This window comes from Macaca mulatta, chromosome 3 (genome assembly GCF_049350105.2).
Source record: "Macaca mulatta isolate MMU2019108-1 chromosome 3, T2T-MMU8v2.0, whole genome shotgun sequence".
Lineage (NCBI taxonomy): Eukaryota > Metazoa > Chordata > Mammalia > Primates > Cercopithecidae > Macaca > Macaca mulatta.
In genome coordinates, this window is record NC_133408.1 from 100,316,358 (window position 1) to 100,343,032 (window position 26,675).

Genomic DNA, 26,675 nt, shown 5'->3' on the forward strand with positions numbered 1-26,675 from the left:
CTTTGGAGTAACTTCCCATAGTCTGTTCTGTTGCACTGTTTGATAGTTGATTATTCGAGAGGGGATTTTTAGAGGACGTTCTTTTCATCTGTTAGCAATTCCTTACAACAGACAAAGTGTGATATGTTAGATACTCTTGATTCCATTGTTGCGTCCTCATTCTTTCTCCTTCATTCTTAAGATATTTCATAAGCTTCTGCCTAAGTTTTCTGACTAAAATTTTGCCCTACTATTTGGTAATCCAGTGTAAAAGTGAATTGTTGGTTTTGTAGGAAGTAAATTTGACTTGGCAGAACATCACAAGGACAAGTCCTGTGCTGGGAACCCTATTCTTCCCCAGGGCCATCCTCTAAGAAGCACCCAGTGCAGTCTCTTGAATCACTGCAGCCCTTAGAAGTGAAAAACTTCAAGGAAGATGTCAGGAATGTGGATAGTAACAAAAGATGTCTGCATGATTTTGCTTCAAGTTAGGTATATTATGTTAAATCATCTGCAAAATAATATTTTCTCCTAGGATGAAGCAATAAATTTGAGAAAATCATGAGTTTCCATGTACCATGAAAACCATCTAAAAGTCAAATTATTATTTTAAAAATTTAACTTTAATAAGTGAAGTTTTTACTGTATAATATCAAGTTTTCTCTGCACTACAGGGAGAAGTCCATAGTGGCAAGGATTTTTGTCTTTATTCTTAATTCACTTTTGCATCCCCATCATCCTGAACAATGGCTGGCATTTAGTAGACACTTGGTACATATTGGTTGAATGAATAGTTGCCTAATGTTATTCACCAACGCTTAATAGGGTTGTTAAGGCAAAGGAGACATTCCAAATCAGATGCCAAATCCTATCCTTATTTGTGACAATTGATTCTTGCATCTTTATTTGTACCTATTAATGATCAGATGCATTGTTGTTAAATTCCCGGGGTGGATGGTTTTGCTTTGTGTCTAAAAGTGGGAATGGAGCAGAATGGAAAGGTAGTGGCGAAGAATGTTGCAACATCTCTACATATTGCCTTCAGTAGATTCAGTGGCTGCAAGAAGTTTGATTTAGTATTTAGCGCTACATGACCCTTAAGAATACAGCCATCGTGTGATTTATGCCTTTTTAGAAATAGCAACAGCATGGTTAAGTTAAATCTATAGGTAATATTCAAGTGAGCTCCTTGGTCTTTGACATTGTTCAAAATCCTCCCCCTTAAACTCTGGTTTTAATGAACAGTTACTCAAGCCTGCCTGAACTCTTGGAAATGGCAAGAAGCAATGAAATACCCACAGGTCAAGAAAGGGAGGGTAATGACTACTTGGGTGCTTCCGATTTGGCTGATGACTATTGCTTTGCAGAAGATAGGTTGCTTGTTTCACATTGAACTTGGGCTTGTTTTGATTAAGTCATTTCCAGAGCCTTGCAGAGCAGTTCCTGAGACCAAACTTTCAAATAAACCAGTTAGAAAATACAGAGAATAAACAAACTTCCATTATAATGTCTTCATGATCATCTGAGTTTTAGAATGTAATAGGCTCCATTCAGAAATGGGTCCCTTCCCAACTCTGATTAATTCAAAAGCTCTGTTTTGCTGTTTAGTGAAGCTGATAGCCCTGTTTCCCCACTGCATACCCCGTGCATCCGGGAAAGAAACAGGCATTGGGGCTGAATCCCAGCCTTCCACAGCTACTTGTTGATGGTACATAGCTGCACATTTAATTCCTTAGCTATAAAATGGAAAATGTAGTGTCTGTTTTGCAGGGTAATTGTGAGGATTAACTGAGATAATACAAGTACCCAGCCTGGCCTGGACTAGGTGACAAAGATAGCTTTGTTGCCATCCCCATTAGTTATTTAATGTATATGTTGCAGCCAGCAGATTGGAGTTCTGAGATGAGAGTGCTCTCCCCACTCTCCCAACCCACGTTCCCATCTCTCTGCTCTTCAGAAGCCTTGCCATGGAGTCTAAGGAAGTGTTTCCCAGACTTTTGCATTTCAGGGGGCAGTAAAATTTTACCAAAAAACTTTATCAGTATGCCAATGGTAACTCTTTATTTTGCCAATGAAAGACATTTTAAAATGTCACCCACTGTCCAACATCGTTTCACAGAAGAAAGGGTATTTTAATAACCAAACAAGAACATAACCACAAATAAAGGACCATCCTTATCAATGTTTCATCCCTTGTGAGAGATCAGAAACAGACCAAGGCCAGCATTAGGAACCCCTTTTTCCTACTCCCCAGGCACAAATAAAGATTTTCTTCTTCACCATGGAAGCAACAAGCCGTATCCCCAAGTGAGCCACTTCTGGGGCAGCCCCTGAGACCGGCATGGGGCTGGGGTCAGTACGTCTGTTCATTCAGGCTATTTCTCCAGGGACGGGAGAAGGGGCCTCACCCCGCCTGACAAGCCAGCTCAGCTGTTACCATTTAGGGGCCTGAGTCTGTGGTGAGCCCAGAGCTTGGAGATTTTCACCAGCCCTAAATGCCCATAAATTAAAGAGTCTGTTTTTAAACATGGGTAATGGAAAAAGACACACTGGCGAATAGGAGGGAAGGTGTGAAGCCCACTCGGGGCAGCAAATCAAATAAGTTTCTGACCTGATGCAGTGGAAAACCGAGGTAAGGGGTGCAGTAAGTTTTGTGGTGTAAACCGTTCTGTGGACATCTCCTGACCACTCACCAGTAAGGAGGCGCTGACTCCTCTCCAGTGCCAATGGCTTCAGGAATACTTAACTAGGTCCTATTCAGGTGAGAGAACATTTAGTAAATGACTACGAGGTATAGAGTTCTGTGTTAGGGGCAAGAAACTGGGTCTATCTATTTTTATAAACATGAAAAAATAGCCTTTGCATGGTACCTTAGACAGTTACACAAATGATACCTGCACCATTGGTTGATTCCCCTGCACTGAGGAATTCTTATGAGTAGCACATTCTAGGGGGAATGCATTTTCAACATTCATTCTGTGCTTCTGTTAGAGGCGTTGCAGTCACCCAGAGGAACCTGAGCCTTGAGGGAGAAAGCAGCTGGAACAGGTTCAAAACCCAGGCTATTCCTGGGCCACAAGTACCAGGGAATGTCAGTTTGGTACACAAAAGGCTCAGAGCTCTTGTGTCTGCACTACGTTCTCTTATTCTTTTCATCCTCCTTTGAGAAGGGTATTGTAGTAAGAAAGACAGACTGCCTCCACTGCAGCCCACCCTGCCCCAAGGTTTAGGGTGGATGGTTTGGGCTAACTTCGGGCTTTAGAGAAGAATACTTTTGTAGCTTTTATTCCTGTGGAGCATTTTTCCTTAGATTCATCTTTAGAAGCCACCTGTTGCTATTAGCAACAAGATGAGCATGTGAGCCTGGGCATCCAGACCCAGTGGGGCCTCCAGACTTCCTGTAACCTAGGCCTTAAGCTAGAAAGTAACGGGGCTCCTTATGACCTGGGTGACCATAAGTGTTGGTTTGCCATGGCCAGACCTGGATTACACATTTATCCTGTTGTCATATTTAATAACACTTCCTTTTGCTGTGTCCCAATGGTTTGGACAAGGAATTATATGATCCCCTACTTATAATTCATTGACATATAACCTACCCTGGTTTATCAGCACCTTGCCAAAGTTTGGTGCCAAGGCTCTGAATAATAACAGTGTGCATTTGGCTAGAGTAACCCCAGCTCCGCCCTAGCTCTCATGAACCTGTGTTCACTATGGAAAACTGGTCTAGAATTTAGGGTTTCAGAAACCTGGCCAAAAATCTTTCTATCTCACATCAGTCCAACATCTGCTGCTGCAAGGGCCTTATTGACAAGACTAAATACGCCACCAAACCATAAATGAAGGTTTAAGAATTGAGGATATAACTTCAAAGTCAAATTTTAAACCGCTGATTGGTTTCTTGACCAATCTTCTGTAGCAAACACGTTAACTGCCAACTTCAGAAAGATAGTATGTTTTCAAATGACCTATTTTACTTCTGAAGAATTAAATAGTGCAGTAGAATGAGGCTGGCCTTGGAGTCAGAACTGGATTTGAAGCCTGCTTATGCTCTTATTTAGCTGTGTGGACCAAGGCAAGTCAATTTACCTTTTCCTGTGTTTTCATGTTTTATGAGGACAAGCACATCTTTTTCTCATGGTGGTGGTTGTAAAGATTTAGATACGATGTTGCTGTATGGAGAGCCTGTTACCTACACTGAACATTTTAGTTTAATTTCTCTTTCTTACTCATAGCTTTGAAGAAAGTAGAATAAAGGGTGGACTGGATTGTTGTTAAGTATGAGGACAAATGTTCTTTAACACTATCATGGGTAAGTGGCATTTCTCCAGCAGGGAGGTGACAAAGTAGCTAAACCCCAAGAGGGGAAGAGTGTGACTAAGCCAGGAATAGCCCTGGACACTCACGGTACCATGTGGACATTGTTAGTGGGTCACCAGGTTAGTATTTGGGACTATAGAAAGGTGTTAGGGGACAGAACCATTGTCCTGAGTTTGTCAGACCCAGAGAAGAACTGGGGCTGTAGCTGTGGTCAGTGCTTCCCTGTGGTCAGGGCTTTCTCTTCCTGGAAGAAGCTTGGCTGTCTTTCAAAGAAGGAACCTCAGTCTATGATTCTGCTGGTCATGGTGCTTTAGAAAGTAGTTGGTCTATGGAATCCTTGCCAAGCACTACAGAGAGCACCCAGTGTCCTGATATGCTTGTTGCCCCTGGTAGATTATAACCTCCTTGAAGGAAACGGTTCTATGTTTTCTGATCTCTCAAGTTGCAGACTTAGGGTATGGCATGTAAGATGACAGAAAGTGAGCCCTTTAATCTCTCTGGGAAGCTTAATAAAGATTTTATCATCACTTCCTAACTTCCAAAGCATTCTCTACACTGCATCATTGGTATTTTGCCAGAGATGCAAAATTCATCATGTCCCTCTTCCATTCAGGGTCCTTTGGCTACTTATTGTTTATCACCAACTAGTGTTCTCATACCTGTTTCCTTATCTTCAAAATGATGATAATTATGGGAGGATTGTTTTGAGGTCTAAATGAGTATGTGTGTATACACACATGCCCACACCTGGTTATGTATGTGCTTACTTCTAGCTCACCGAAATCCTCCCTTCTCCACCCTCTGACCCAGCCATTTGAATATCTTTTTTCCACTTTTTCACCATGTTTTTTTCTCTCCCTTAGAATTTTTAACATGCTATTCTCTCTTCCTAGACCTCTCTCTCTTTTTTTTTTCTTTTTGTGACAGAGTCTCGTTCTGTCACCCAAACTGGAGTGTGGTGGCGTGATTACATCTCACTGCAGCCTCAACCTCCTGGTCTTAAGCAATCCTTCCACCGCAGCCTCCTGAGTAACTGGGACTATAGGCAGTGCCACCATATTCATTTTTACATTTTTTATTTTAATTTTTTTTAGAAATGGGGTCTTGCTGTACTGCCCAGGCTGGTCTTGAAGTCCTGACCTCAAGCAATCCTCCCACCTTGGCCTCCCAAAGTGCTAGCATGTCAGGCATGAGCCACTGTGCCCAGCCCTAGATATTTCTTTTACTGCCTCTCCTGACTTTCTGCTGTTCTTCCTTAAACTTAAATGTTATCTATTCTAAGAAGCCTTTCCTAATTTTCCAAGCGTAGGGTAATATAGTGTTTTTTCTAGGTGCTCATTTCTTAATGAAGCATTTATATCTGTAGCATCTGTAAGTCCTTAAGGTGGCTTAATTTACCGAGCATTGATTACATTGGGTTGTCATTGTCTGTTTACCTGTCAGCCTTTCTCGTACTAAAACTGTCCACTCCATGATGGCAGGAACCTGTCCATATGGTTCACTTTACCTTAGCGCCTAGCCCAGTGTCGGACTCATTAACTCACATTCTAAAATACTGAACAGTATTTCCTAAATGTATGAGTGGATGAATACAGGTTAAGCAGGAAGGTCTGTCCCAGGAATTAAGCTTGGTTGACAAGTGGTTCCAAGTTTCAATATCATGTGTGGAGTAGATTCTTGCTAATTCTTGTATTATGTGTTATTTAGACACTAGGAATCTGGAATTTCAGAATTGACTTCTAATTCTTCAGATAACCTCTTTTATTTTCTCTTAAAACCTTGGTTTTCCTCATGAATGCAAACATAATTGGAAAATTGTTTCGAATTACTTACATCCTTATTTATGATATTTGAAAAACAGCTTTTGTGGGAGCTCAGCTTTGTCCGTAAGAACAAAGGCTTAACAAGGGAAGACTTCAGTGAACCTGTCCTTCTGTGTATTGGAGAAAGAGAGGTAAATTAGTCATTATCAATTCAAAATTTTCTATAGAACTACAATGCTTCACGGCTGGACTCGTTTCTGTCTTCCTTTATGAAGTCCTTGCAAGGCCATTCTAGGCCATGGTAATCTCATCGAGGTGTGAACCTCACAGATGTTGTTTGTACTACCCCGTCTTAAGTCATTCTTGTATCCCATCATTATTGTATGCCATTATTTGTTTTTCCTGTGTGTGTGTCATGTATCCTCATGAAGCACCGACCTCTAGAGAATAAAGACTTCACCTCACATCTCTTTCAATACTGCCAGCTTTATGTAATGTGGTAATTTTTTACAAAGTGAAATGTGGTGGCGCGCACCTGTAATCCCAGCTACTCAGGAGGCTGAGGCACGAGAATTACTTGAACCCGGGCGGCGGAGGTTGCAGGGAGCCAAAATCATGCCATTGCACTCCACCCTGGGCGGCAGAGACTCCATCTCAAAACAAACAAACAACAACAAGAACAAAAGTGAAATATTAAATAAAATCTTCAGGTATAATAAGTGAAAAGATAAGACTGACTCCATTTTAAAAATATATCTGCAAAGAAGACTAGAAGGATAGTAAAGGATATTATAAAATGCACAGCCTGAACTGTGTGTGGATAGTTGATTATGGGTAACTTGTTTTTTATAATTTTCTAGATTTTCTACTTTTTCTATAGTCATCTGTTATTTTTGATCAACAAAAAAGTATACATGTTATTATTTTTTAAAGGAAGAGATTTTCATGCCCTATTTAGTGTCAGAAGCCACAGCTGAACTTTGTTGGCAGATAGGAGCAGATGTTGTTCTAAACTGTCTCATTGCAGCAACGTTTATCCATTTGTTAGGACGGTCAGGAGAAGGTGGTGCTAACTGCATTCTTTTGGTGGAAATTTGAAAAGATTTCGTCTGGAAAAGCAGTTAAGGGCAGTGCTACCATGGTGTGTTTCTGAAAGCTATGATTAAGAAGTGGGAAAGTTACATAATACAGAGAAATTCAGATGAAAACTCAATTTTCTTAACAACTCTCTTAGAAAATATTGTTGTGATAATATTGTTCAACCCTCTCTGATTTATCCTGAGCATATCCTTAGGTCTTTGAGACAGGGTTTCATAGAAAACAGTCTGCAGTGCTTTCTGTGAAGTTGGCAGCTAGGACTCTAGCAGGTGCAGCTCTCATAGCAGTTATCTTTTATTGAGCCTTTTCCCAGTCATTTGTCCATTCACTTGCATTTTCTCATTTAATCTTCACAGCAACCAAAAGAGACAAGTATTCTGCCTTTGTTTGAATTGTACTGAAGAGAAACCTGCCTCCTAACAGAGGTTAGCTAATTTGCTGAAAGTGACCCAGCATCGTCAGGGGCCAGGCCAAATGCTCAGTGAGTGTCTGCTCTGCACCTGAGCCTTCTGCTGGACCCGTGATGAACTGTGGCCCATGTCTCCAGAAAGCCAAAATAACCTCGCTGGGGAGAGAGGATATAAAGAGGCAAAAAGAAACCAAGTGAAGAGTCAGGCGACACATTGGGAGAGCAGAGAGGAGCAAGAGCTGGTCAGGCGGCCCTGCCTGGTGTCCAGTGCCTCTGTCCTCCAACCCTGCCCCACCACCTTGTCTTTGTTTGTCCTACGTCCACACTGTCCTCACCTGCCCCTGACTTCCGCAGGTGGTGGCAGCCTTTCCTGCCCATCTCTGCACTCCTGCTGCTCCTCCAGCTGTTAGCAACTGGCATTCTCATGTGTGTGTCCTTAGTGTGTGCCGAGTCATCGCTTCTACACATTATCTTACTCATTCTTCACAACTGCAACATGAAGTCAGAATTTTCATCCTTGCTTTTCAGAGGAAGAAAACAAGGTTTTGAGAGCTCACAGATCATGTTCAGATGGACAGTTAGGAAGTGATGGGCCTGGGCGTAAATTCCTGTTTTGTCTGATTCCTAAGGCCTGTGACTTTAGGTGCTATAAATGCCTTCTTGCACAACTTTATTTGCCCCACACTGCTCATCCTAAAAGATAAAATGCTGCTCTCCTGTGGGAGCCTTTCCTGGTGTCTCCCGCCAGAACTCTCTCGGCCCATGTCCGCCCTTTGCCACCCCTCCTTTACTTCACGGTGATGGGGTCCTGCCCATCTCTTGTTGGATCGTGGGCCCTCTGAGGTGCACTAGTATCCCCAGGTGCTTCGAATGCAGCGGGCACTCAGGACCATCTGGGATTCTGCAAGATGGGGGGTTTCTGGCGCACCTCCATTACTGAGGAGCTCCGGGGAACGGTTGTGAAGAGAAATTTAATTTTGAAATTCCAAAGAACCAGGTTACTGTTCTATTTCCTGCCTTCCTCCCTTAGACTTCATGAGGGGGTGGTTTGGTTGGTGTTTGAAAGCTCTGAGCAGCTGCAGTTTTCATTTCACATTTAAAACAACCAGTGAGTTTTAGTAATTCTAAAGAAGCCTCGGGTGCTGGAGAAGAAGACATGCTCCAGCCAAGGCTGCAGAGGCTTGGAGCCACTAGCATGGATGCAGTCGGGGGAGACAAATGCCAGTGTCACATTCATCAACAGTTCCTTCGCTCACTTCTACGTCTACTGAAAACAGGGAGCTTGGGGTTGAGAAAACGTTTGATGCTTTTGAAATGCGGCAAAATGAAGACCTGGTTGTGGTATGAATATGCATGTCCATGCTTGCCGTGGGGCCACATAAGTGTCATGACACTTGTAACCACAAGATGTCAGTATGGGATCAGTCCTAGGGGTCATAGGCTTCAACTCCTGCTGGCGCGAGTTTCTGAGTCAGGAGGAGGACGCTCCGTGGAGGCTGGCTCTCTTCGCCTGTTTCCTTCTGCAGCGGTATTACCCCACAGGCTGCATTTCCGATTCATTTTCCCTGAGCCGTTTTCCATGGGCTCACACCTCATCAGAAAGCTTCTCTTCGTTTTCTCTCTAAGCTTACTTTCCTCACTCCTACTTATGTCCCAAGTCACCTTAGGAATTCCCCCATTTTGGTGTTATCTCAGCACTCTACTTTAAAAATTTGCAAAAGGATATAAGTTCCAGCATAGTTTTATCTCTTATCTAAGGAGGGTTTTAAGTAGTTCAGCCTGAGGAAAAAAATGGTATCTCTGGTAAGAACAGCACTGTTGGGATGTTTTTTCTTTTTTGGTAAAAGCTTAACCTATAGGGAAAATAGCTGGAACTCATATTAACTGAGCAGAGCAAGCAAAAGAGGGAGCAGTGGTGTTCAGGGCAGAACATGTATCTGTTGAGGCATTTCTGTGCAACATAGGGAGGCTTTTGTAGCCCTCAGAAAGAGGTAGGTATATTGCATCCATTATTCTGATGAAGAAAGATGAATTATAATACCTTTCCTACAGCCAGTTAGCTACTAGTTGGTAAACTAGTGGCATAGCCTGGAAACTAGTGGCATAGCCTGGATTTGGAGTCAGGTCTGTTTGTCCCCAGAGCCTGTGACCCCCAAAAGCCTGGGAGTGTTACTCTTGTCTCTATCATAAAGCAAGGAGGAGCCTTAAGAGTCCATTCAGGAGTTTGCTCAGCAAATATCTCCCTGGAGACCTGGCTACATGAAAGATGCCATGTTGTGAATAATACAGAGACCTATTAAATATATTATTTGCCCTCAAGCTGAATCAAGTCAAGGAGAGAGGTGGGAAAAGACATGTAAATTCAGCTCAGTATAAATCAATCAGAGGACGGTAACATTTCCCTGAAGTGGATGGAGGGGCAGCAAAGCAGAGGGGAAGGGCCACGGTCCAAGGTGAGTTCTGTCCCATCTATGAGCAATTTGTAGGATCAGCCTTCAATAAATCTACCAAATGAAAAGAGTGTTGCTAAGGTCGCATTTATCCCAACATTCTGAGATTCTAAGATGGAATATGAGAAGGGGCATAATCCAAGCCGACAGAGGTTGCTACCCCTACATGCCTTTATCCCCCAGACACGGTAAGATTATGCTTAATCCTCTCTTTAGGTGGTCTACTCCAAGGAGGACAGGTGGAAGCAAGGCAGGAGGTACAGTGTGGCTTGTCAGCACTGGTTCCAGTTTCCCGGCCCATGGTTTAGATGCAGAGGAGAATGGCTTTGAGGCTTCTGGAAAGATTTGGTAGGGAAAATAGCAGAGGGCTTCTGGAGTATAACTTTAGAAGTACTGTGTCAGTGTGAAGAACTTGGCAAGGATAAACAGAGGAGCCACAAGGATGACTGAACATTTGAAAAATAAGACCTGAGAGGAGAGGTTAGAGAAACAGGGCTTATGTAACCTGGAGCTGCTCGGAGGTGACTTTGGCAGGCTTCTTCAAGAACAGGACTCTCAGGATCTCTGCACAGAGAGCAATGACTGGCCCTTTTTGTCCATATCAAGTGAGGACAGACTCCACCTGAACCACGAAAATTTTAGATTTGATCTGTGGAAAAGTTTTCCCCTCGCAGCAGCTGTAAAATGTGGAATACATCATGGAAAGAAGTTTATAGAATTTTCTCTTCTTCCTGTCTTTCAAAAAAAAAAAAGCCATCAGAACACAGTAGAACCTTTTCATAATTGCGGTGCTGGAGGACAGGCTTAATTTCCCACTATAGAATATGTTGTATTCAGCCTCTGCTGTATTTGGGGGGATGTGACTGGTACATAGCATATCAGGTTTCTCAGAACAGTGAATCATGTTAGTTATAATAATGGGTTCTGGATAGGATGACCGTATAATTTTTCCCTTAATCTGCAACACTTTGGAGAGTGAAATGGGGTGCTATTAATAATGATGCTAGGACAACAGGCATAAAGTAACACTGTCCCTGGCAAAGTGTGACATGTAGTCACCCCGATTCTGGGGCAGTCTTTTCAGAGGGATCCTCTTAAAATACAAATCTTGTGTTCTCGCCTGCTTAGACTCTCCTGTGTCTTTCCATTGCACTTAGAATGAAACCCACACTCCCTACAGTGACCTACAAGGGCCCGTGAAAGCTGGCTCCTGTCTTCCCCAGCCTCATCCCCATACTAACTGGACTCTGTGACCACGCACCCAGCACATTTCCACCTCCAGGCCTGTGCCCTGCCCGGCTCCTCCTCCAGGCGCTGCTTCTCAGTATCCTTGCCCACCCCTATCCTGCCCTTGGCCTTGTTGGCTCCTTCTCCCACTTCCTGTCTTGGCTGGAACATCATCTCGGTGGAAAGCCTTTTCCTAGCCTCTGTGTTGCTTTTCTTCTTTTCATCTTCCTGCCGTTTCCTCCATAGAGGTAATCGCTTACCCACTTTGGGAGGCTGAGGCAGGCGGATCACCTGAGATCAGTTCGAAACCTGTCTGGCCAACATGGTAAAACCCTGTCTCTACTAAAATTATAAAAAATTAGCTGGATGTGGTGGCAGGCACCTGTAATCCCAGCTACTTGGGAGGCTGAGATGCAAGAATTGCTTGAACTCTGTAGGCAGAGGTCGCAGTGAACCAAGATCATGCCACTGTACTCCAGCCTGGGCAACAGAATGAGACTCTGTCTCAAACAAACAAACAACAACAACAACGAAGAAGTAATCGCTTGTCATTTGCTGGTCTTTTCCACCAAAATGTACACATCACGAGGGCAGGATTTCACTGGTGAGCCCACAAGTATCTGGCTAATGCTGCACTCATGTGCCTAGGACATGGCTGCCGGAAAATAGGTGTGGAATGGATGAATCACTGCCTGCGGTTTCACCTGGATTAATTCATCTCCTGACTTCCCTGTGCACCCAGAAGGTCTGTGTTTCTAAAATATGAATCAGCTGTATAAGTTTTTTTGTTCAACAGAATTGGTTGAACGGCGACATTGTATACAATCCCATGCTGGAAGAAGCCAAAAACAGCCCTTACTGTTTGAGAACACAGAGTATCTAGCTGAAGGGGAAACAAAACATTAACTGAGTTAAATAATGGCAGAGTCTCGCTGTCGACTAGGCTGGAGTGCAGTGGCGCGATCTTGGCTTACTGTAACCTCTGCCTCCCAGGTTCAAGCAGTTCTCCTGCCTTAGCCTCCTGAATAGTTGGGATTACAGGCGCCCACCACCATGCCTGGCTAATTTTTGTATTTTTAGTAGAGATGGGGTTTCACCATATTGATCAGGCTGGTCTCAAACTCCTGACCTCAAGTGATCCACCTGCTTCAGCCTCCCAAAGTGCTGGAATTATAGGTGTGAGCCACTGGGCCTGGCCAGATAATGGCATATTTAACCTAAGTGCCAGTGAAGAGAGCAGGACAGCTGTCACTATCATCCCTTCCCCTGTTCTGTTTCTCTTCCTGGAAGTTACCATCTGACATGGTACACATAGCAGTGTGTATTTACTGATGTCCTTATTGACCCTTGTCCTTTCCAGAATGTAAATCCTCTTTTTTTGTTGTTCACTGCTGTATTTCTAGTGCCGAGAACAGTACCTGGCACATAATAGGTCTTCAGTAAATATTGGTTGAATGAAAGAACGAATGATACAAAAGAAAGCAGAGAACGATTCCCTGGGCTGCCTTTTGGACTTTAACAGGCCCTTTAGGGAGGAATTGGGTTTGACTCCAATGAGGAGTGGAGGGAGAGCAGTCGAAAATGACATAATGGCATGAGTAAGGGCCGGGGGAGCTGGCAGGTACATGAGGGTGACGTGTTTGATCTAGAAAACAAACCAGTAAGCTTTCAGTGTTGTTTCTTGAGCTCACAAACAATGCCCCCTTGGCTCCTGTCCCCTCATCCTCACTCATTTGGTCTGGGTAAGACCCAAGGCAAAGGTGTCAGCGGAAGGCTGGCTGCCACACACATTCCTTGGTGTTGGCATTAAAACAGCAGAGTGAAAATAGCCAGCCTCAGAAACGTGTGGGCAGCCGTGAATGTCCCACTATTCTAGGGATTAACATTCAGTTTATGGGTTGTTCAGGCCTCTCAGCTCTCTTTCCTCTGAATCCCTATTCTGTTGGTTTCACTACCTGTTTTTAACTCCTTCCGAGGTTGGAAAAGAGGTAAGTAAATGACTTGATGCATCCTCAAGAGCTCCGGGCTGGCCTCAGAGACATTGCTCCATCAGGAGCCACTGGGGCGAGGGGCATGGGTTTTACCTCTCACCAAGGGCAGCGCAGTCTGCAGCAAAGAAAGGCAGAGGGAAATGGCCAACTGGCTTGGTCTGAAGGCACCAGCAGCTTTCAGCATGCAGTTCACTTCTGTGGGGTTCAGAGGCTCTATAGTGCCCTCATTAAAATGCCGTCACTGTCTGGAGGAGGAGCAGCTACTGTTAGAGGAGGCCTAGCCGAGATGAGGGCCCTGTGGGGTTATAAACATGATGAGATGCCCAGGCCTGTGGTGGGTGTGAGGGGAGAGGCGGGGGCCTGGAGCCTGGGGAGCAGGTGGAACCCAGAGCATCTCCATCGCAGCAGTTATTTTTCAGGGAGGATCCTGAGCATGGGCAGGTCCCCTTCGTGGTGCGGGAGCTGACAATACAAAGAGGGCCTGCACAAAAAGGATCCACAGCCTCTGCTGGGACGAGGGGGTGTTTCAGGCCTGCTGCAAGCACAGCATCCTTATCTAAACACATGCCAGTCCTTTTCTGGAGAAAAGACAAAACAGTGTCTGAGTATAGTTTTTACAGTTTCAAAGTATTATATAGTTTATTATAAAATATTTCATAAATACTTTAAACATACAGAAAATAATGCCATAGGCACCCATTGTGTATTTAGCATCTTTAACATGTATCTCAGAGCATCAGTTCCCTAATTGTTTTAAACAAATTTTTTATTTTAGAAAAAAATCACAAAGATAGTACAGTTCTTATATATTCCCATGCCCAGTTTTCCCTATTATTAATGTCTTACATTAGTATAGACTATTTGTTACAATTAATGAACCAAATTGATGCATTGTTTGCTATTCTTTTTTCAGATTTCCTTAGTTTCCCCCTAATGTCCCTCTTCTCTTCCAAGATCCTATATTACCATTTAGGCACTATGCCTCCTTAAGCTTATCTTCGTTGTCTCAGTTCAGTTCCCTAATGTTTAAAATGTAATGATACCATCTTTCCCACGTGGTTGTTGGACTTGCCCAAGAAAAGGTATGCAGAGGTGCTTCGAGGACTGTAAAGCTCTGTCAGTAGCTCTCAAACTTGAGCTGCATCAGAATTTTTTGCATGGGACTTGTTAAAATGTAGGTTGCACTGCCCCCTACCCCTAAACACACACACACCACACACACACACACAGTTTCTGCTTTTGCTAGGTCTGGGAAGTGGCAGGGGCTGAGAATTTGGCAGGATCCTGGGGGTTGCTGGTCCAGGACCATACTTTAAACCACTGCTCTCTGCAAATATAAGGGTTGATCCTTGTTGAGTGGGTGAGCCCATCATCTTTATACCACTCCCCTCCCAATAACAGACTGTGTTTCCAGAGAACACAATTTCCTGTTTACTTCTGCTCTAGAAACTCCTTGAAGACTGTCTCACAACCCCAAAGTAGAGAGACATTCAGTTGTCTAACACCCAGATTTATTACTTCTGGCTAGGACCCATATATTAGTCTATTTCCATGCTGCTGTTAAAGACGTACCCAAGACTGGGCAATTTACAAAAGAAAGAGGTTTAATGAACTTACAGTTCCATGTGGCTGTGGAAGCCTCACAATCATGGTGGAAGGCAAGGAGGAGCAAGTCACGTCTTACATGGATGGCAGCAGGCAAAGAGAGAGAGCTTGTGCAGGGAAACTCCCCTTTTTAAAACTATCAGATCTTTTGTGACTTACTCATTATCACAGAAACAGCATGGGAAGGACTTGCCCCCATGATTCAATTACCTCCCACAACATGTGGAAATTCAGGTGGGGACACAGCCAAACCATATCAACCCATCAGATGGTTTGCCAGAAGTGGAGAGAGAACCCCTGCTTGTGTTACTGTCACAATGCCATTTGTGTCACTGTTCAATGGCTTGGGTGATGGGAGGGTTCCTAGGAACCAGTAGCCAGTGCTTTCTTAAGAAAACCAAATGCAATTGGCATTTTTTTTATTCCTTTGCTTTGTCTGTTAAGAAAGAAATACCTTAACTGGCAGTAGTTGAAGAAAGCTTGCATTTCCCCCCCATGTAATTTTAGTATAGCATCTATTTGGATGGCTGTTGGAAGCTTGAATTTTAAACCACTGTATTTTTACAGCTGTAGAATCCAGTGCCTCCGTTGATTTAACTAGCAGCCCTGGGTTTGTTTTCTGGCCTAGGTCTGCCACTGGTTGCTTTTGGAAAATTTGATCTTGGGCCTATTTCTAAGAAAGTGTTACTGTAATTTTTATTTAGATATTGATGGCAGTCTGTTCTTTTTGCCAACCACACCCTAATTCTGAATAGTAGTGGACACATGATGGATAATTCATATACTTAAGCCATGAAGATTAAAGGTAGCGGAGTGACCTGGAATTACAGTTTAAAAGGGAGATTTCCTCAACCCTGGTCTCTGTGGCCAGCAATCAGATAGGAATAAAGACCTGTGCAGCCTCTCCTTGTGATGTCCTTCATAGAATTACTGTCCTTGGCCACCTCATCAGATCCTGCAGTCCACTACTATGTGTCATCTAATCTAAGATTACTAGACGGCTTTGGTCGTTTCAGTGCCTTGGTTCTAGAAGTGTGGTCCTGAGATCAGTCAGCAGCATCAGCGTCACCTGGGAGCTTGTAAAAAATGGAAATTCTCAGGGCCCACCCTAGAGCTACTAAATCAGGAACACTGGGGATGCCCGCCCTCCCCCCGACCCCTGCTGTCCTGAGCTGTAACAGGCCTCCAGGTGATTCTGATGCACACTCACGTTTGAGAGGCCATCCTGAATGGCCCTCCTATTTTTTCCTCCCACTGTCTTCTTCAATCACTGAACAACATTCTTTTATGTGTTCCATTACTATTTAGCAAGGAGGCCCTGTGCTAGGTCTGGTTCAAAGGTGAACAGCCCCAGGGCTTGTCCTCTGGGAGCTTAGCACAGCAGTTCTTCTCAGCCCTGACTGCACATGAGAGTCACCTGGGGTGCACTCAGGTGTCTCAGTGGGTCTCACATGCCAGATCAATTAAATCAGAAATCACTGGGGCTATAGCAGGGAGACGCTACTTGGTGAACCTACCCAGGTTGAGAATGCCCATCAGGTGGTTTCAAACCATGGGGTACATGTGAAGATGGGGCAACTAAAAAGAGCAGATGGGAGGGTCACTTTACCCAGGCTTGGGTTGGGAGGGTCACTTTACCCAGGCTTGGGTTGTGGTGGGACAAAGGAGGAAGAAGTATCTGCAAAACTTTTCTCAGATTGTATTTAAAGGTAAACTAAAAGATAAAAACGTGGTTTAAATACAGATCCACGAGTGATTTCAAAACGACTCATGGAGGAGAAGAATCTCAAGAGATGTTGCTTCCTTCTGCAATGCATGTCCATCATCCTCTGTCCACATCTCAACCATCAGTAGCAGTGGGTTGCAAAGGGCCAGCTGAGGCCACACCCAAAGTGGCTGACGTGCCCTTTGACCTTGTGGTCCTCCCTCCACTGGAAATGCCAATTCTGGCTTTGTCTTAAGGACCACCTAGACACCAAGAAACTCCCTTTTCCCTCCTATCCCTCTGTAAGAGGAGGCAGCCCAGGGGTGCAGCCCACACCCTTCAGTGGCCTTTAGTGGCTAACCTATCAACAACAAATTTGTATCCCAAGAATTTCAGTCGTTTCTTTTCTATCCTTTAAGAGGGGTTTTGTTTTGATTTTTTTTTTTTTTTTTTAAGAAAAGGGAGTGTTTACTTAATTTCTTCTTCATGAGTCCCTCCATTTTTGATTCAGAAGGTCAGGTAGGGAGATTTAATGTGAAATATTAGCTGTCTTTGCCAATTGCTGTGCCCTGTTACCATGCTGTAAGCCAGAAATAGAAGCGACCTGTTTTCAATGACAGATCAAAATTTAGTGCTGTGTTGATAGTTCAGAATGAAGATTTTTTGACACAGTGAATGAAATACATACCAGTGCATTTCTGGTTGTGATTTAGCTGACCAAGTAGTTCAGTTATAATTATATTATTTTTACTCCTGGAGATCATTACTCTGAATGAAAAATGCTTCAGTATCCAGACTGTTAAGATGTGGATGGTGAACATTATTTACAACAAAAAAATTTTTTTCCCTGGACTGTGAAACAGCTTTATGGGCATGTCGAGGCTAGAATATGGTTGTTAGCATTTAAAGTTAAATGAAAACATGGAAGTTTTTTTGGTTTTAAAAAATAAACTCGACTGTCAGCTATTGTTTGCTGCCTTCTGTGACCCATCTCCCATCCCTTAAGTCCCTTTTAATGGAATGGGGAGACACATCTAGGCAATATATGGTCGACATAAATCTGAGGACATGAATATTATAAAAAGGCATTGCGAAGAAGGGCTGGAGGGAGAGGCTGGAGGGTTTGTTTATCATTTTTTATGAGGGCCCATGCTCTTTGGGATTGAAGTATCTTTTAATAGTAGGTGTAGGTTTGATTTGATCTCTGGGTCACTGTGTTGTTTTTTGGGCAAATATTTCCCTGCGCTCTGATTACCAAGGTGTTAGAAGAATTTAAAATGTCCTCTCACCCTCAGGTTTAAAAGGCTGTGTGTTTGTAAGGGTCAAAGATGACGTAAACGTTCACCAAGCCCAGTGGTTTTCTCATCATGACACCTTTCTTCCTCCTCGCTTGTAATATAAAAACAGAAGCTGACATTTGTCATGTTCAGAAATCCTTGCGTGAAGTGTTTTAAACCAACCAAGTATGAGATTAATGCTGTCTCCTCGTTATCACTACCTTTTGGTGCAGCATAATGATTAAATAACAGTTGTGCAATGCATTCTAAAACTAAAAAGTTTAAACCTAGACTTCATTAGAAGTCATTGGACTAAATCTGAAATGTAAACTTTGAAGAGACTATAATTGAATAGATTTAACCTATACTTATGAAAAGGAGAAATCTCTAGGTGATTATCTTTTTTTCCTTCTCTCTAAGGACCTTTTTCCTAAACTCGGCAGGTCTCTTGTCTGTTGACTTGATTAATGAATATTTTGCCCACCAAAATTGGCCATTAATTATTTTCTTGGGTTGCAGCAATAATTACATCTTTCAAGTAAAATCTCATTAGCATCGTAAGCAGAAACACCCTGCCAGGTGATGTGGGATTGTGGGGAGCCAATGGTATTATCACATATGGTGAAGTTTAGTAATGTTTTGTGAAACTTTCGTATGTTTGTGTCTGGAGCGGTGTACTGGTTATGATTTAAAATGTATGTCTTACTGTGAGTTGCATCAAAAATATTGTAAAAACACTGAACTGATTGGCTAAAGTAGGAAGGTGTGGGCTGAAGGGAGGAGAGATTGACAGGCAGAATGGTTGTAGATACTCAGCAACTACTTTTTTTTAAAGTATGTTATCTCTGCATTCCTTTTAAAACCAAGCCATAGAAATGAAGACGCAGTATCTTTATGATATTGAATCCATGTCTAGAGTATTAAACCTCATCTTAAGTAAGCCTAGAAAATCCATCAGAGTCTCTGCCTTCCATTTGTTGAAACTCAGCTGATAGTAACATTTGCCAAATCCCAGAAGTCACCCGAGCTTCTCTGAGGAATCTGATGTCTTGTGTTTACCTTGTTAATGTCTATTTTACTTAACCATGATAGAAAGTTTTGCATTTGGCTTGAATGTGTGATAAAATCATTTAAATGTATCTTGGTTTTATAAATTGAAAGGCTTTCCTTTTATGTGTGAAACAAGTTAGTTGATCACACAGTTTGTAGTGAATCAGAATGGCTTTTAATAAACTCAGCTTAAAGCTAGCCAGAAGGTTTTCTGTCTCTACTGAAAAGTCACATGGCTCTTTGGAAGAACTTTTGAAGAACTTTTCTGATACAGGTCCCTACTCTTGCAAGAGAAAAATCATAATCTGAGTGCATGTGTGCACTCAAGTTCCAAGGATAGAAAAGTAAAATGAAATCTAAGTTCTTTATACAAATAATTCAGTTTTTGGCCGGGCGCGGTGGCTCACGCCTGCTCACGCCTGCAATCCCAGCACTTCGGGAGGCCGAGACGGGCGGATCACGAGGTCAGGAGATTGAGACCATCCTGGCCAACACGGTGAAACCCCGTCTCTACTAAAAAATACAAAAAACTAGCCGGGCGAGGTGGCGGGCGCCTGTACTCCCAGCTACTCGGGAGGCTGAGGCAGGAGAATGGCGTAAACCCGGGAGGCGGAGCTTGCAGTGAGCCGAGATCGTGCCACTGCACTCCAGCCTGGGCGACAGAGCGAGACTCCGTCTCAAAATAATAATAATAATAATAATAATAATAATAATAATTCAGGTTTCTATTTTAGTGTATAGTTTAAGCCTTCTCTTCCCAGAGGTTATTTGCCAGAGAGACTAATAAGTTAAGACATGGCTGCACTGGGTTATTCCTGCTGGAGAGACAATGACTCTGAGGCCACCTTATCTTGGCAGCTGGGGTAGGACCTTAGAATTTATACTGGAATTGACCAATTAAAATGTGTGATTCACACAGTAGCTCACGCCTATAATCTCAGCACTTTGGGAGGCCAAGGTGGGAGGATCACTTGAGGCAGGGAGTTCAAGACCAGCCTGGTCAAGACCACGTCTCCACAAAAAAAAAATTCTTTTTGTAATTCGCTGGACATAGTGGTACACACCTGTAGTCCCAGCCTCTCAGGAAGCTGAGGTGGGAAGATCTCTTGAGCCCAGGAGATTGACATTGCAGTAAGCCATGTTTGTGCCACTGTACTGCAGCCTGGGCAACAGACCCTATCTCTAAAAAAATAATAATTAATTTTAAAAATAAATAATTAAAACGTATGATTCTCACTTAAAGCTTGTGAGGGAGTTGGTGCATATATCATTATCTCCTTTTCACAGGTAACCGACTTGATGAAAACTCTAAGCTAGAAATAGTTAGACCCTGGACTAGAACCTCTGGTGTTTTTTAAGATCAGTCACCCAAAGGAGAAACTTAACAAAAGATGCAGGTGCAGTAATAGTGTTGCAGCTTCTGTCATGGGTTCTAATTTCCATCAGAATTTGTCTCAATATTTCATCCCAGTGCTTCCAAAGCATTCCGGCATTCTATGAAGCACTTTTTAGCGAGGAAAAAAAAGAACTCTAGTGGGGAATGCTAGTAATGGGAGAGGCCATGCATGGGGCGGGGACACAAGTATATGAGATATCTCTGTACCTTTCTCTCCATTTTGCTGTGAACCTAAAACTACTCTTTTAAAAAGTCTAATTTTTCAGTCTTTTTAAAAGAAGGAAAGAGGCATGATTCTGACCTGTATGCTTTCCCATCCAGTCTGTCACCTGGTCAACTTGTATTGATTCCTGACACCATGGCAATGAGGCCAAAACCAACTGCTTAATTCAGAGAGCTGCCTACCAGCCCCAAGAGCAACCTTAGTGTCCAGAAATAATTTTTTTTTTTTTTGAGATGGAGTCTCACTCTGTTGCCCAGGCTGGAGTGCAGTGGCATGATCTCGGCTTACTGCAACCTCTTCTTTCTGGGTTCAAGTGATTCTCCTGCCTCAGCCTCCCCAGTAGCTGGGATTACAGGTACATACCACCACACCTGGCTAATTTTTGTATTTTTAGTAGAGATAGGGTTTCACCATGTTGGCCAGGCTGATCTCAAACTCACTACCTCAGGTGATCTGCCCACCTCACCACACCCGGCTAATTTTTGTATTTTTAGTAGAGACGAGGTTTCACCATGTTGGCCAGACTGGTCTCGAACTCCTGACCTCAGGGGATCTGCCCACCTTGGCCTCCCAAAGTACTGGACGTGAGAAATATTTGGGTCCAGAAATTATTCTAAGCCTAGAGTCAGACATGGGCAATCAAAAACATAAACTTTATTGGAAAGATCAGGAATACCATACTTTTACCTGCTCCTAAGATATAGGGCTGCTGACATCCCATTGCAGTAGCTGGATAGCACTTAAAGAGTGGGAATTGGGCAAGGTCGGGTGCCTGCAAAGTGTTCCACATGCTTCTGGGGATATGCGAGATGATGTTAGGTCATACAAGAACAAAAATGTTTTATGCTAATAGTTACATAATGCTTATTTTAATTTTGTTATAAAAAATCCATGTTCGTTTCTGGAAGAGATATAATAAAATCATCTTAAAAGTTAAAATACAAAGGAAAGGCCACCTGGCAATTTAATTTGAGAGCATTGTTACTGAACAGTGTTGTAGAGCTCCATACTGTGAAACAAGTTATTTCTGCTCAGGGGAAGCAGCAAGTGTGGTCAAATAGCACATACTTTGAAGTCAGACAAACCCAGATTTAAGGCTTTATCTCCTGGTCATGTGATTTGGGGCCTTCTCTGAGCTTTGTATTTTCCTCTGGGAAGCGGGGTGGGTCAGGAGATATCTCCCTTCCAGGATTTTCATGAGGACTGCACACGGAAAGCAATTCATTTTGTATTGACCCATAGTAGACACTCAGTGATAGTAATAATACCTTTATTATTAGTTATTATTGCTACTTGAGAACTATTGATTGCTCACAAATGTAGTCCCACAATGTAAGCACTAAATGCTTTCAGACCTTACTACCTAAAATAATAATAGTACCTAGTGGGTAAGTTTTTGGTTTCTTGGGGTTTTTTGTTTGTTTGTTTTTTTGAGACACAGTCTTGCTCTGTCGCCAAGGCTGGAGTTCAGTGGCGCAGTCTCGGCTCACTGTGACCTCTGCTTCCCAGATTCAAGCGATTCTCCTGTCTCAACCTCCTGAGTAGCTGGGACTACAGGAGCACACCACCACGCCCGGCTAATTTTTGTATTTTGGTAGAGACGGGGTTTCACCAAGTTGGGGTGATCCAGCTGCCACTGCCTCCCAAAGTGCTGGGATTACAGGCGTGAGCCACCAAGTCCGGCCCCTAGTGGGTAAGATTTATTAAGTATTTACCATGTACCAGCCACTGTGCTCTGTGCTGTCTATGGCTTATGTCTTTTAATCCTCATAATAACTTCATCATGTGTAGGAGCCATGAGTCACTGTCGTCCTTATCTGCTGAGAAACTTGCTCAAGTCACACAGAAAGTAGCAGAGTGTCAGTAACTACCATCTTACATTGTCTAAAGAAATTTAAGCCTTTTTTTTTTTTAAAGCAACAGAGAGTCCAGAGTTAATTCCCAGAAGTCCTTCCACAGAAGCCAAGATTGTCAGGAGCCATCTGCCAAGTGCCAGATAACTGAGAAGGTCCAGGGACTTCCCAGACGCCCAAATTCACACCATCAGCGAGATCAATCTGAGTTACAGCTCAGCTTGCTCCCCTACTCATTAGCAAGCAGAATGAATACACAACCTGCGCAGAATCAGGAGCAATAAATCCCCAGCTAGCACGTAACCTCTGTGGCCCACGAGCCTGAACACTGCGTTCCTGGCTGCCACCTGGGCATGGAGTCGGCATGCATAATGCTCTAGCCGGCCAGGTAGTCTCTTGGACCAGAATTTGACCTGAGTAAGCTGTGACCTATGTACACTTACATTTGATAACTGTTAGGCAAAGCCATCCAGTCAGTCTTGGTCCAGATGTTCAGCTCTTTCTCCCTGTGGCCTTTTTTTTTTTTTTTTTTTTTTTAAAGCAGTGATTCGGCTTCCCTGGGAGATAGGATGTAACAAAGGCAATTTCTTTTGCCAAATCCTTGACAAAACTGGCTTCTGAAATACAAAACTAATATGCCTGGATATGGTCTGATTTATTACTGAGGTGAATAATAACAGCACAGGAAAACCACACTGGTTCTGGCCCATCTGACTTACAGAAAATTTTGAACCGCAGAACAACTAAAGTGATGTGGTCTTATTAATTGTAGGCACATATTGTGAAGAAAAATAAATGGTTCCCAGTCAGAGGTCTTGTCAGAACACTCTTACTGAATAGATGAAAACCACTCACAAAGACTGTGATTTGGTTTTAGAAATACACGAAAACATTAACTTGTCTACATAACTTCTAAGCTTAATACTTTCTGTATAGAAAGTGAAAGCAGGGGGAATAAACCTGAGTCCCAAGTGAAGTCAGAATTTAATGATTTCAGGTAGGTCTTGTGGTTCACGCCTGTAATCCCAGCACTTCAGGAGGCCAAGGTGGGCGAATCACTTGAGGTCAGGAGTTCGAGACCAGCCTGGCCAACATGGTGAAACCCCATCTCTACTAAAAATACAAAAATTAGCTAGGTGTGATGGTACACACCTGTAATCCCAGCTACTTGGGAGACTGAGGCACAAAAATCACTTGAACTCAAGAGGCGGAGGTTGCAGTAAGCTGAGATCACGCCACTGCATTCCAGCCTGAGGGACAGAGCAAGACTTCATCTCAAAAAAAAAAAAAAATTTAATGATTTCACTGGATGTCAGACTTATACAACTTTTAAATCACTTCCAGTAGTTCCTTTCCAGTTTCACAGTTGCCTTTTTAGTTTGGGAGGGTGAGAGGGATGCAAATTGGTGTAAGTAACTTTCCCAACCAGTTCTCTATCTCTTTTCCAGTTTCTGAGCCTTCTCAGAGTCAAATAGTAATTGTCAACCCTGATTGCATATTAGAATCTTTGGGGATGGGTCCTTGGCATCAGGCTTTTTTTTTTTTTTTTTTTTTTTTTTAATTACCCAGGTGATAATCATGGGCAGTTCTGGCTAGAAACCACTGGCCTCTAGGCTCTTGTTGATTTAGAAATGGCTGAAACCACAGGAGACAGACTCACAGATGGATTCATAGGTGTCAGGTATTAGGCCTCTAGCATGGGTGTTTCTTCTTAGCTTGGGAACACCTGTTCCAACTGGCTCGTCAGCCCCCCCCCCCCCACCGCTTTGCGGTCATCCCTGCCATTTCTCTAAAGTCTAGGTACTTAAATCACAAAATATGCAAATAGTGGTCTTACACTTTATTAGAAAAGCTGATACTTCTACACTAGATTATTCTTAGATCAGTGTAAGTCACCTCCTCTACAGGCCAGTCTGCTTGAGAGCTGAGACCTTTTTGTATGTGTGTTGGCAGGGGTGGGTAGGGGCAGGCAGGGGGACCTTCGATGCCTAGCACCCCATACTTGACGTATATATTTGGCCATCTGTAAATATCCATTATTGATTATTTTCGTCTTATTTTGTGTTTTCCTGATCGGGCTTACTACTTTATCAACTTCGTTTCCTTGTAGAATCCAAGCTTGTCCTAAATTTATATTTGAGTCAAGGGAAAGGGAAGAAAATGTCTTTCAGTGCAGATAGGAGAGATGTCACGGTGCATGTAGGTTTCAGGTAAATGCGATGCATGATGTCAGAGCTGCCCTTTAAAGAAAAAAAATTTTGGCAGGTGGGGGTGGGATGGGTTATAGGAAAAGAAGAGGAACAAATGGGAACAGATCTGCATTAATAAATATTCAGACTGAGCCCCACTCCTATGTCAGTGTTTGTAGGTGGTGTTATTACATGTAGTATTGGGTGATGGAAGTTGTGCACACTCTCATTTTTCACTTTAATTGCCTGCCTGAAAAGATCCTGACAGCTTCAAAGGTTACTGCTGGTTGTATTGTTCATAACTCAGAAGTAATATGCATGTGCAATTTGCTTCATTATTGCCCACTAATAACTAATTCTGGAGAAAGTCTTAAAACGACCAAAAGAGCCATAATTTGACATGATGATTTTTTCCTCTTCTTTCTCCCATTCTTTAAACATCCCTGTTTAGAGTTAGCCACAGAGGCTGTGGTGATTCAGGTGTGATTTTGCTCTGATTTTCTTTCCATGCATTTATTATGATACATTTTTAAAGAGTTTTTTTTTTCTTTTAAATCCAAGAAAATAAAACGAAACATGAAATATTTCATGTTTCAGATGAGAGTTTCAGGTCCAACAAAATAAACCAGAATTCCGGTGGTTTTGTGTTTCAGTCAAGTTTTGGTTTGGCTTCATATAATTGAAAAACCTTCAAATAATGGCTTAATTGGAAGATAAGTTTATTTCTCTCACTTTAAAGAAGGCTGGAGGTGCTCAGTTCAAGAGTAGTGTGGAGCTTCACCCAATCAGGGATCCAGACTCCTATTGTGTTGCTTCACCATATATGACTTCCATTCACAAGATTATCTCATACCCAGTATTTCTTTCAGGCAGCCTGAAAGAAATCTACCATTTTAAGGAGGCTTCCTGAGGCCTTATCCTATTGATCAAGACTTAGTCACATGAATGCTTCTGTCTCAAGGAAGGCTGGGAAATGTGGTTTTTATACCAGGCAGCCATGTTTCTAAGCATTATGGAGGGAAAGGGGGGAAAATAGCTGTTGGGCAGCAGCCAGCAGTCCCGGCCACACTTATGTGAGTGATGAATTCTTAGATTTTCTATGTATCATTATGCCACATAAAATGGAAATAATCCAGAACAGTGCAAATTTTAATTTCAAAATACCTTATGGACTAAAGAACTGAGCAGTAGTTATACTTAACATGCTTGCTAATTTAATCCACATTTCAATCCTAGGGTGAAAGGACTATCCTTATCAATTTCTTGTGGATGAAAAAAACTGAGGCTTAAAGAAGTTACACAGCTAGGATTGAATTGAGGCAGTTTGACTTGTATGCAACACCAAATGTGCCAATGAGAGGTTGATTGTCATAGTGAGCCTTGGAGACTTGGGTACCAGATCAAAACTGAACTTAGGGCCAATTTTTATTCTATTCTTTTTCCCCCCAGTCTGTCATACTCATCTTTTGTGAAATTTACCATTCAGTTGGTTTCAAATGCAGCACAACCTCTGGCTTTTAAAAAATCCCTGCTGGAATTCCACTGGGCCTAGTAGGTTCTCAGCCAGTATTTGGCCAAGTTATTTGATAACTGAGTTTTTAATCAGCGTAGTTGGGGTTTTATGGAATATCATTGTTTTGTTTTGAGAGACATGCTTTGGTTCAGTTGCCTGTTGGAATGTGTGGTGTTATGATGGGATTCTTCAGCACTTCACTTCCTATCTATACCATGAGTCTTTTATCTGCCCTTTGAGTTCCAGACTTCTTGGTTCTGCAGAATGTCTTACCACACGTCAGAAGCAGACCTCATATTCTTGTCTAGCAAACTCCTTTTCACCTTCTAGTTACTTTTTGTTTTTGTAATGAAATACTCAGATCTATAACATAAGAAAAATCTTCTATTTCCAGTTCTTTTTACCAAATCTTATATTTCTACATCCCAGTTCCCCACCCCACCCTCCTAGTCCTCCCTGCCACCACAGGTTATTTTTCTAAAACATGGGCCTTGTCAGTTTATACCTTCAGTGCTCTGCATCGTCTGCACAACTAAGTTTGATGTCTTGGAAAGCATTGCAAGTCTTTTGCGACGTGACCCAATCTGCATTTCAGGTCTCTTGCTGAGTTCCAGCCCCACTGACTTC

At 42.8% G+C, this 26,675-nt stretch overlaps 1 protein-coding gene and 1 non-coding gene across 4 annotated transcripts in view; both read left to right on the forward strand.

Annotated features, from left to right (window-relative positions):
• JAZF1 (JAZF zinc finger 1) overlaps positions 1 to 26,675 on the forward strand; it is a 346,283-nt gene that overhangs the window by 150,713 nt on the left and 168,895 nt on the right. The window lies entirely within an intron of this gene.
• On the forward strand, positions 7,621 to 7,684 carry MIR7184 (microRNA mir-7184). The gene has a single exon (NR_128367.1). It is a non-coding gene; the product is annotated as a microRNA mir-7184 (primary transcript).